Source organism: Podarcis bocagei, assembly GCF_964188305.1.
Source record: "Podarcis bocagei genome assembly, chromosome: 15".
NCBI lineage: Eukaryota > Metazoa > Chordata > Lepidosauria > Squamata > Lacertidae > Podarcis > Podarcis bocagei.
This window is the reverse complement of record NC_138141.1, coordinates 11,681,306-11,693,474: the sequence shown is the minus strand read 5'-3', so window position 1 is coordinate 11,693,474 and position 12,169 is coordinate 11,681,306. Positions and strand designations below refer to the sequence as shown.

The window sequence follows — 12,169 nt, the reverse complement described above, 5'->3', positions numbered from 1 at the left end:
CAAGAAAATATATCCAACTTCTAGAGACTTGTGGGAGTGGGCTAGAATAATTCTGCTGCAGGGTATGTGTTGGAAACCAGATTTTTAAAAGACATTCCCCAAAGTCAAAACGAGCAGAGTTTTACAGGTGACAGATACAAGAACATGAGATTCTTCCTAGAGCATACACAAGTGTTGTCTCCCTCTCCTTGCTCTCCAAACTCGCATAAAAAATAATTATTTCTTCCCTTGCTTTGATTTATCTCTTCAGACTCTTAAAGGCTACTTGTGTGTTTGGTGCAAGCAACTGCCTCCTGCCATACCTGCACTGATTATTGAGAGGTGCCCCAACTTTAAACCTCTAGCACCTATGATTTTAATGGATTTCCTCAGCTTTCTTGCTTCCGTTACGGTGGTTATGGGGAACCTGTGGCCCTCCAGATGTTGCTAAACTACAATTCCCATCAGCCTCAGCATGCATGGCCAATAGACACTCACCTCTTGGTCTCTTGACAGCCATGTGTATTAGCCTTATGGTAAAGGTAAAGGTACCCCTGCCCGAACGGGCCAGTCTTGACAGACTCTGGGGTTTGTGCGCCCATCTCACATCTATTGGCCGGGGGCCAGCGCTGTCCGGAGACACTTCCGGGTCACGTGGCCAGTGTGACAAAGCTGCATCTGGCGAGCCAGCGCAGCACACGGAACGCCGTTTACCTTCCCGCTGGTAAGCGGTACCTATTTATCTACTTGCACCCGGGGGTGCTTTCGAACTGCTAGGTTGGCAGGCGCTGGGACCGAGCAGCGGGAGCGCACCCCGCCGCGGGGATTCGAACCGCCGACCTTTCGATCGGCAAGCCCTAGGCGCTGAGGCTTTAGCCCACAGCGCCACCCGCGTCCCTAGCCTTATGGTAAGTCAGACCATTAATCCATCTAGCTCAGGGCTGTCTGCGCTGACTGCATAGGAGCCAACTCCTAGGGGCCAAGGTCCCTTCAGCCCCCCAATAAAATATTTGAGGGGCTCCCCCCAAGTTGATGGGCATTGCCATTCAAATGGTGTGTGTGCACCATGTCATGTGATTGATTGTACAGGGCGGGACTTACCTGGGCCCTCCCCCATATTTTATTCAATTTGGCACTCCTGACTGGCTGGTAGCAGCTCTCCAGGATTTCAGCCAGGGTTTTTTCCTGGCCATACCTGGAGGTCCCAAAGAGTGAGACCTTCTGCACATACAAGGCACATTATGTACCACTGAACTATGGTCCTTCCCCAAAAACTGGGCCCAAAGTAAGAGAGCAAGGCTGCGGTTGCACCATACATTTATAGCACCCCTCCAATAATTCTGGAAACTAGTTTACCCCTCATAGAACGATAATTCCCAGCTACAGTTCCCAGAATTGTTTGAAGAGGTTTGAAATGTATGCAGTGCATGCAGCCCAAGTAAATGGGAAGCAGGGACAGCAGCAAGAAGTAAAGGACTCTGCCCCAAAAGAGGGCAGCTTGTGTGTGTGTGTGTGTGTGTGTGTGTATGCACGCATGCCACTTTTCCACATAAATGTGCCCAAAGTAGCTGAAAACACATTTCTCTTTTGAGGGAGAACTCTTGTTCCTTCCTCTCTATCTATCCAATTACAATAACATTCTAATTCATTTCAAAACTTGAAGTTGACAATCCAAACAGATAATTCATTTTGATGATATTGATAATAACATTTTACTGTAAATGCATTGTAAAATGAATAGTCGTTAAAGCATATCAGCTGATATCAGCTAGTTAAAATAAACCATAATCAGATGTGATACACATCTCCAGTGCAATCATATATTCAGAATTATATAACTGACAGACAGTGTGTAGCAGTACTAGCAATTAAAAGGCAGTGTTAACAAATAATACGTTGGTGGAGCCAAAGCACACACACACACACACCCAAAACCTGGGGCCAGCACTGCTACAGGAGTTATGGAACAGCCACCTTGCTCTCAGCAAAAAGTGCACTGGAGGCTGTGAAAATGCTATACCTTTAAAGCACACCCGAAGCACATAAAAAAAAACCCCAAACCCTCCAATAATTCTGGGCACTATAGTTTAAGGGTTTCTGGGAGTTATAACTGAGGGGTAAACTAAAGTTTCTGGAATTCTTTAAGGAAAAGAATGTGTGTCAAATGTGCTTTAAAGGTACTGTACAATGTTGCTCTCTATGTGCAGTGTGGAAGCAGGGGTTTTTAAATTAAGGTTTCACAGGAGCAGTAGTTAGAAAGCAAACAAGGGGTCTGAAAAGGTGTACAGGGACACAGCCTACCACTCCAGCCCTTGAAAACATGCAAGTTCAGCAGATATTGAAAAATCGCAGGTATTTTAAGTGTTGTAGTACTGAACTATTAAAAATGTCACAGCTTTCTTTCCAGCTTAATCATCAAAATTGAGGAATTGTGTGTTTAGGGATCTGAAGCTTTCTGAGGATTGTGCCGTTTAGAAAAGATGTACCACCCAATCCTATGCATGATTAGTTCTCTGAAGCTTTTCCCTAAGAGTTCCCTAAGATTTATAGCCTTAGTACAGTAGAGTTATTTTATTTTTCTATTTATTTTTCTTCAAAAGCCAGACATTGAGACAAACCCCTTGGAAAAGCAGTCGTATTGAAAAACTATTAAATCTGTTAATGTACCACAACATGTAGGTGAATTCCACATGTTATCTGCTGGGAGGCCTGACTTCACGCAAGCAAAATATTTTACCCCTGCACACAGGAAATCTAAGCCTGTGTCATAGCCATCTATGCAAGCAGCGACACAAGCACTTTTATCATGTGAATTTGGTGTCAGAATTTGGTGACGAGTTGCACGGACATTAACTACTTACACAAGCACATATTGAACAGTGATCGGGGTACAGGGCCGTCTTACCCATAGACGCTAGGGGTGCGGGGCACCCGGGCGCCGGGCTCTCAGGGGCGCCAGGCTGAGAGTCTGGGGCCCAAGAGTTAAGTTCGGGAAAGAGCCCATCCATTGGTCGGAGCACCGTGGCGGGCTCTTCTGCTGCAGGCGGCTCTGCACTGTGAGTTCAGGGGCTGCTGAGCCAGCAAGATGCTGAGGGGGTTGGCCGGCTCCGCTCTCCTGTGTCTCTGGGACTGGGCAACCTGGGGGAGGCAGCGCCGGGCGGATCTTTGCACCCTGGTGCCGCATATGCTTAAGATAGCCCTGTCAGGGTACATGCAGTGGCCTGCGAAAAGCCGCTTAGGATGTGGCCAGCTATAATACACATGGATTCACTCCATTCCAAAACTAATTTCTGGTTAGGTGAGCTAGCTCACACAGCCCCTTGGAATTCGATTGCTCTTTATTGTCTGAGCTGTTTCACTCGCTGCTGTTTGCATTCCCATGTAGGTCCTCTGAGCCGCCTCATTTACCGTATTTTTTGCACCATAACACTCACTTTTTTCCTCCTAGAAAGTAAGAGGAAATGTCTGTGCGTGTTATGGAGGGAATGCCTGCGGGTGTCGGGGGGGGATCTGCTGCAGTCGTGAGCAGAGGATCCATGGTTCCCCTTCCTTCCCTCCTCTGTGGCTCGCTTTGAAACAGCAAAGCGGGAGAAAAGCCGCTGCCGGGGATGAGTGGGGAGGAGGGAGAAAAGCAGAGCCTGCTCGCTTTAAAGGAGCAAAGTGGGAGAGAAGAGGAGCCATCTCCCCTTATACCCCTCTTCTTCATTATTAGCAGCATCCTTCTCCACACACCCCACACGTGCTCCTTGTCCCTTGAGTGCTTTTCCTTCCCTCCCCACTTAAAACGTGGTTACAAAGCACGGATCCACATGGATCCTCAGGATTTTTGCATTGGGCTACTCCAATCTCACTGTCAGATCACATGTCTGTGGCCACAGCATGAGCCACAAAAATCATACATCCACTGTTTCATTTAGAATATTTTTTTTCTTGTTTTCCTCCTCTAAAAACTACGTGCGTGTTATGGTCGGGTGCGTGTTATAGAACGAAAAATACGGTAAATGGCTCTCACTGAAGATTCAGGCCTAAAGATGAGCCTCGCTGCTATTTAGAGCTAAATTGTATGCATTTACTCCTCCAGATTACATTTTGGAGTTTTTCTAGTTTGTCACAGGTTTACTTTGGTGTGTCAACAGGTTGTTGTTACACGATAATCTCTTTTCTTCTTCTTCTTTTGCCTTTTACGCGCAAAGAACACTGAAGCCACAAAGATTTATTGGGTTTTTTGCCACGTGTGAAATTGCAGCACAGTGTCCAAGACAAATAGTGAAACAGTTTTCCAACTGGCAAAAGAAAGCAAACATGGTATCCCAGCTTATCATGCTCCAGGTGTAACATTTTGCTGAATAATGACGGCAGGAATTAGCTGACTATGCATTTACTTCATTTTGGCAGTGGGCTTGTTCTAGCCTTGCCTTTTCAACCCATCTCTGAAATATTTGGGGTGAGGAGTGCCCACTCAGACTCAAGGTTGTACAGGCTCTTAGGCCATGACTGTATATTTTAACTTTTACTTTCTATGGAAGAAGAATTGCTACTTAAAACATTATTTCTATAGTGTCCAATGTGTCTTTAAACCATTTCCACAACACACTGGAAGTCATGTCTGTCTTCACCTGGAGAGTAAAGTGAAAAGCACTCAACGCTTTTAGAGCCTGTTAAGAGCTGGGGAGGTATCACATCTTAACAGAGCACATGCAGTGCATGCAAATAGGTTCGATTTCTGACATATATATTTCGGTCCTAGGTGATGTGAATGTTTGCATCTCTGGAGACAATATTGGGCTAGATGGACAGATATTCATAAAAGGCATGAAGTATAAACTCAAATGAAAATAGGTTCTGGGCAGGGCACTGCGTCTAAATGTTTGGAATTATGGTCATGAAATTATGTTTAATTGCTTTGTTTTTATGTTTGAAAATCTGGCTAGACAGAATAAAGTACTTTTTCAATGCAGCCGCAATAAGTGGTGATGGGTGCAAACTTGGGTAGCTTTAAAAGAGGATAAGACAAACTAAGGAGGGGGATGTCTATGTTGTACCTCTACTGTCAGAGGCAGAATGCCACTCAATGCTAGTTGCTGGAAATCACAAGTGGAGACAGTGCAGTTGTGCTCAGGTCCTATTTGCAAACTTTACATAGGCATCGGATCAGCCACTGTGAGAATAGGCTGCTAGACCACATGGTTGACTGATCCAGCAGGCCATAGCTGTCAACTTTCAGATTTGAAAATAAGGGATCAGCAGCCTCGAAAATAAGGGATCAGCAGCCTCACCTGTCCCGGGGACAGTCTATAGGATATCTAACAATCCGGGATAGCAGTGGGAAGCAGTGGGAAACGGCGCTGGAATAAGGGAATTTCCCGCAAAAACGGCATCTTACTTTTTTGTTTGCTTATTTTTTGTGTGGTAGCTCAGTTGGTAGAGCATGAGTTGTGGGTTTGAGCCCCATGTTGGGCAAAAGGTTTCCTGCATTGGGCTAAATGCCCCTTGTTGTCCCTTCCAACTCTCAGTTCTTTGATTCTATGATCTGCCCCATACTTCTCGGTATCAAAGCTCTCTACAGAGCTTGCAGTTTAGAACAATAACATGTTGAGATTTGATTAAAAAAAATTGTGATGCTTTACATTGTGAACTTTATCTGGAAAATGCTTTCTAAATATTTTTTACAAAATTAAAAAGTGGGTGCGCAAATATTCTACAAATATTTTTCATAATTAAATTTATTCATTTATTTTGTGCACTTTGATTCTGGAAACGGTTTCAAGTTCAAACATAAAACTTTTGCATCAGTGGTATTTGTCCTTGACTGATAAACATGCATACACTCAAGCTGTTAGTTAGCTATAAGAGTTCAGTGATATTTACTCCTTAGTAATTTTACATGGCGCCAATTAAGATCAGACTTGTTTCACATTTGGTGGAACTTTCTTGTTTTAAAAGTATTGATTAGTAATAATCCATACTGAATACAAAATGGCGGAAGATTATATCCAATTCTATGTCCAATCAGAGTAGACCCATTAAAGTGAATGCCCATGACTACCAAGTTCATTCATTTCAATGGGTCTATTCTAAGTAGAATTTAGTTGGATACAGTGCTCTGTATACAGAGGAGTCCTATATATGTTTGTCTATGATTGCTGCTATAGATGAGAGTTCAGGAAGTGATTTTTTTTAATGTAGTTGCCGAATGGTGGAAGAGCCAGAGACAAAGCTTTGGCAATGTATCTGTTTTACAGCTGCAATGATTTTCTGGGCCAGGCCCTGGACATAATCACTAGCTCTTAAAAAGCAGTAGAAGAGGATGCAGCAGTTTGGGAAACAACGGCAGTGGAAAAGCCAATCAACTCATAGGAAGGAAATGGATCAGTGGAGGAATTTTGGAAAAGTTTACGATGATTTATATCAGGTGTGGGGAACCTTTGGTCCTCCTGATGTTGCCAAATACAACTCCCATGAGCCTCAGCAAGCATAGCCAATGGCCAGGGGGATGGGAGTTGTAGTTCAGCAACATTAGCCAAAGTTTTCCCACATCTGATACGTATATTGCTGTTGCTATGTATGGTACTGTACAAAATACAAGGTCCCTGTCATGAGATAACACGGGAGAAACAGGAAAATGAAAAGAAATGGAAGCCGGGGTGAAGGTGTATGGTCCGGGTTAGGGAGTCTGCAGCCCTCCATCCATTGTTGGACTACAACTCCCACCATCCTTGACCATTGACTCTGCTGGTTGGGGCTGATGGGAGCTGGAGTCCAACAGTGGCTGGAGGGTCACAGCAGCACACACACACACTTGCACACACTGAGGAAGAGCACAACAGCCTTAGGCTTCTTTACGGCCGGGCATGGGAACTTGGGGATTGTGCCAAAGGGTTCACAAAATAATGATCATGCTCTTTATTACTTTTTACCACACTGGAAGGGCAGTGTTCTTGGGCCGTATTATGTTTTGCTTTTGGCTTAGCAGTTGATGCTGTAGCTTTTCTGCATTAATAATAAAGTACAAAGAGTCAGACTTTTGTGGGGAATGCTCTTTGCCCCCCCTTTTTTTTGCAGGACAGAAATGTATTTGCTTTTCAGCACTTTTGAAATATTATTTTCATTTTTGAATATATGCTCTCATGAATGCCGCAGCTGAGATTCCTGCATAGGAGGGAGTTGGACTAGATGACCCTCATGGGTCCCTTCCAACCCTACAATTCTATGGGGTTTTTTTTGCAATTATACATTTTCAGGCATCATAGGCTACATGCATTTTCAAACATGCACCACTACCCCCTGCTGGCCAAATTATCCTCTTCTGACAGGCCTTACACAAACACACACACACACACGCAAACGTGCGCGCACGCACACACACACACACAGTTCATAATGTATACATATTTTTAATATATACCTTGCCTTTCTACTGTTTAGGTGTCCAGGGTGACTTCCAAACTTATTTGAAAATAACTGGTATCAATCTTAGTGGGGCAGGCAAGTGAACCTTCGTACTGCCCTAGAACAAAGGAACAAATTCCCTTAGGTCCATGCCAAACGCATCAGACCCACTGAGACTTTCTTCTGGTGCATAGTGCTTGTGCCACCTCAGTGTTAGTAGCAGGGCAAAGGCATAAGGCGTCCTTTCTGGAAGCACCCACCCTACAGACCAGTTTTGGAGCAGAGCACATGCAAACATCTGAGTTGGATTAGTTGGGCAGCGATTAGAGGCCCAGCTTGGCTGCTGCCACCCATGTCTTCCTTCAGACAACTGTCTCGATGTCAGGTATTGCACTTATATTCCACCTTTCTTCACAAGGAGCTCGAAATGGCATACATGGTTCTCCCATCCTCCATACAGCAACCTTGTGAGGCAGGTTCGGTTGAGAGGCAGAGACTGACCCAAGGTCATGGCTGAGTGGGGATTTGAACCCTGGTCTCTCAGGTCCTAGTCCAGGGGTCGGCAAGGTTTACCGGCCACGGGCCTGATCCCTCCCATGGAGATTGTCTGTGGGCCTGACTGGCGCAGTGCGATGCTGGAGAGCCAGTGTGGTATAGTGGTTAAGAGTGGTGGACTTGTAATCTGGTGAACCGGGTTCGCTTCCCTGCTCCTCCACATGCAGCTGCTGGGTGACCTTGGGCTAGTCACACTTCTCTGAAGTGCCTCAGCCTCACTCACCTCACAGAGTGGTTGTTGTGGGGGAGGAAGCGAAAAGGAGATTGTTAGCTGCTTTGAGACCCCTTAGGGTAGTGATAAAGCAGGATATCAAATCCTTAAAAAAACCGCATCTGTGCATGTCTGCAGCACTGGAAATTACTTCTGCGCATGCCCAGACGCTGAGAATCGCTCCCGTGCAGAAGCAGTTTTCGGCGTCTGGACATGCGCAGACGCGATTTCTGGTATCTGGACTCACCGAGTGGGCAGCTCGGTTCGGGGGTGGCTCGTGGGCCGGTAAAACAGTCTTCGTGGGCTGCATCTGGCCGATGGGCCACACATTGCCAACCTCTGTCCTAGTCTGACACTCCATCCATTACACTACACTGGCTACAATTGCCCTCTTCCTTCCCCAATGCCAGTGAAAGCTCTATCTCTGTTCTGTTTGTGCATATTACCAGGAAGCTTGGTTTTGTTTCGTTTAACTTTTTCCATGGGCTTCATTTGGATCTTCTGGTACAGTGGTACCTCGGGTTACAGACTCCGCTAACTCAGAAATAGTACCTTGGGTTAAGAACTTTGCTTCAGGATGAGAACAGAAATCATGCAGCGGTGGTGTGGTGGCAGCGGGAGGCCCCATTAGCTAAAGTGGTACCTCAGGTTAAGAACAGTTTCAGGTTAAGAATGGACCTCCAGAACAAATTAAGTTCTTAACCAGAGGTACCACTGTACTCTGTTGCACCTGCTGTATTAAATGCCAGTACTGAAAAATCCCAGTTCTTGCTTAGATGCCTTCCCAGATCACAATTGCACCGCAGCAGCCTTTCCCCTACCAGTTTCTCCCGAGTTCACCCAGACACTACTTAATCAACTTACAGATGTAAACTGGTTTAAAAACTGGATTCTCTTGGGGAATCCTGTGGATTTCATGAAGGAGGGAACCTGAGGTTCTTAGGAATTTAATGAGACATAAGTTACTTGCTGCTAAGTTGTTCTTTTGATTTCAATGGAACCGAAAGAAAGAAAGAAACAAAGAAAGAAGATTCACAGGAACTGTATTTTGTTAAGAGTGCTAGAAGCTGTGGCTTTGGGAGTGGTAAACTACAGTTCCCAGGATTATTAGGAGGGTACTTTAAATGTATGATGTGTACACAGTCTATATCTCTGGATTTGGCCCTAAGATTATCTCAGCTTGAAGCACAGCACAATTTTTAATCGGGAAAGGCTAGCCACACTCATTTTTGCAACAAAGCAAGTAATCCTTGTACGTTGGCCTGTAGTTTTTGAAGCTTAAAAATAGGAAGTTCAAGGAGAAGTGAATTTGAATCAGCTTCAACAGCCTGGAGTAACCTTCCACCCCATTGTAACCATTTTGGTCACTGACCTTAGGTTTGAAATAACTATTTTCCCTGCCCTCCCTTCCTCAATCATTCTTCTTTTCCCCTTCTTCTTCTCTTTGTGCTTAGCACTGTTTCCATAATGGACAGGTTCTGCAAATAGTGCCCCCTTCCTCTGCAGATGCAAATATACGGTAAGTTTTGAGCTATTGGGGGGGGGGTAACACATGTAGCACTGACTGCGTCTTTAACTTGATAAGCACTCTGGGGAGGGAGAATCAATTTCTGTTCCTAAGGTTATTTTGTGGTGGGTGGGTATGAGAGAGGCGCTCTCATAGAGCAACTGAGCGACAGCTTGAAACCGCACTATTCCTTGATCTCAGGGAAAAGAACAAGACAGGAGTCCCAAATCCCAGCTGTGCAGAGCAAGGATCAGAGCGCTAATAATATGACTGTAATGATACATGAGGGAGTCTTTTCCTGGTCTCAGAGAGTTCACCATTCCTTCAGAGAAAGCAGCTTTTGAATCCCAAGCATCATGTACACCTCTGGCTGGCTGCAGCGGCTGCTTTGTTACATGGGCTGTTTTCTTATTTGGGGTGCGTGGGTGAGTACGGCGGGGGAGAGACGTGTTTTAGGCACTGTTTATCTGCACCCCCTCCCACATCCAGAGGCTAGAGTCAGGTAGAAAAAGCATTTGGTGTTGGGGCGACTGTCAAGAGAGAATCTTGATTGACAAATTGGGGCCCCAACGGAGCTCATTAAACCCAACCTCAGTTCTCTCCTGGGAAGCCTGAATACTAGACCCCTGTTTTTCTGCTATTAGAATATTTTGACTCCTCCGTTGATCAATTGAATGTGCCTTTTCTTTTTTTTCCTCCAGTATTAATTCAGTTTGGAGTCGCAGATGATTTTCCTGCTAATGAAGAAACACTGCATGCGGTCATCAGGAAAGGTGAGGCCGCCTTTGCTAGAGGACCTCAGGCAGAATACAGCGTGATTATTCATGAAGACCTCTGTGCCTGCAAATACCCTTCTTGCCTTCTCTCCAGTGGGCCTCTTTCACCCCATCTCTTGTCAACTGCATTTTATTTTTTAACATGAACAAAAACTTAGAAAAATAAATGAAGAAATGAAGAACAATGCAATCCGGTTTCATTTCAAAATAATTTCGGGTAACATTCATTCTTGCTGCTAGCAGCAAGCATAGCAGCAGGCTGGACTAGTTGACCCTATGATTCTGTGAAATGGGCTACCACCAGACGGCATTTAGTTCACCCAAGAAAGCAAAGGCAACTGTGTTGGCCTACACAAATGATTCTAAAATCCACAGGAGGACAGGTCATCATCTTCTATCACCTTTGGTGGACATGCCCGAGGATTAAGGCTTTCTGGGAAATGATCTATAATGAAATGAAAAAGGTACTTAAATGTACTTTTCCTAAAAAACCAGAGGCCTTTCTCTTGGGCATTGTCGGCCAATTGGTGCCAAAGAGGGACAGAACTTTTTTTATGTACGCTACAACAGCAGCAAGAATACTTATCGCAAAATATTGGAAGACACAAGATCTACCCACTCTGGAAGAATGGCAGATGAAGGTGATGGACTATATGACACTGGCTGAGATGACAGGCAGAATCCGTGACCAAGGAAAAGAGACGGCGGAAGAAGAATGGAGAAAATTCAAAAGTTATCTTAAGGACTATTATAAACTTAATGAATGTTAGAGTGTTGTGGTTTTTTGGAACAAAGGGATACAGTGGTATAAGGTCAGAACACAGAGATGACTAAGATGACAGAGGTTGGAAAATAACAATTGGGAGTTGCTTAAAATTATGGACATTGGGATGCAGAAAGGGGGGGTATGGGGAAGTCCCAGAAAAGAGGTTTATGAAATTATGTTATGAAATTATACGTGTATGTTTGTCTTTTTAAGTGTTTGTTTGTTCTCAAAAATTTTGTAAAACTAATAAAAATTTTCTAAAATCCACAGGAGGACAATACCTTTATTAGTCTAATCAAGATGTGAGATCAAGAGCCAGGAAGAAGAAGCACATAGTTAATGCAGTGTATAGTTGAACTTTGGAACTCACTGCCACATGAGGCAGTGATGCCCACGAATTTAGATGGGTTTAGAGGATTAGGCAAGTTCATGGAGGAGAAGGTTCTCGATGGCTACTAGCCACAGCTGGAGAAATCCCAGTTTCTGGAAACCATAGAGTGGGAGGGAAGAGTGCTATTGTGTTCGGGTTCCTGTTTGCGGGTTTCCCACAGGCATCTCTTTGGCCACCAAGAGGATGGGATCCTGCACTAGGTGGGCCATTGGCCTGACCCATCGGGCTCTTATGTTCTTGTGTTTTCATACAGCAAAGGGCTAAGGGGTCTTGCCCAAACACCAGTTCACAGTACTTAGCAAAGCTCGAACACAAGGCACTAGCTGGATGGTCCGGAGTAAAGGATTGTGGGAAAGGGTCCACATTAGCCCTTATGGAAGAGGAAAATCTCAATGCACATACTTTCTCTCACTCACACACACACATACACACACAGTTCGAGCCCAGTTCTCAAGTGAAGATAATTCAGTAGCTTCCTGCTCCTGGTCTTCCTTATATTCCTCACATATTGCAAGCACAGTGAAGATCATTAAGTGTGCAGGAATATCTAGACTGACTAAGCAATTAATACAGTGGTATCTCGGGTTAAGAATTC

General features: G+C 44.7%; 1 long non-coding RNA gene across 1 annotated transcript; it reads left to right on the top strand.

Moving 5' to 3' along the window:
- The first annotated feature begins 6,609 nt into the window (after positions 1 to 6,609).
- LOC308574273 lies at positions 6,610 to 10,571 on the top strand. The gene is made up of 2 exons (XR_014002425.1): positions 6,610 to 10,066; positions 10,343 to 10,571. It is a non-coding gene; the product is annotated as an uncharacterized lncRNA (long non-coding RNA).
- Positions 10,572 to 12,169: the final 1,598 nt, after the last annotated feature.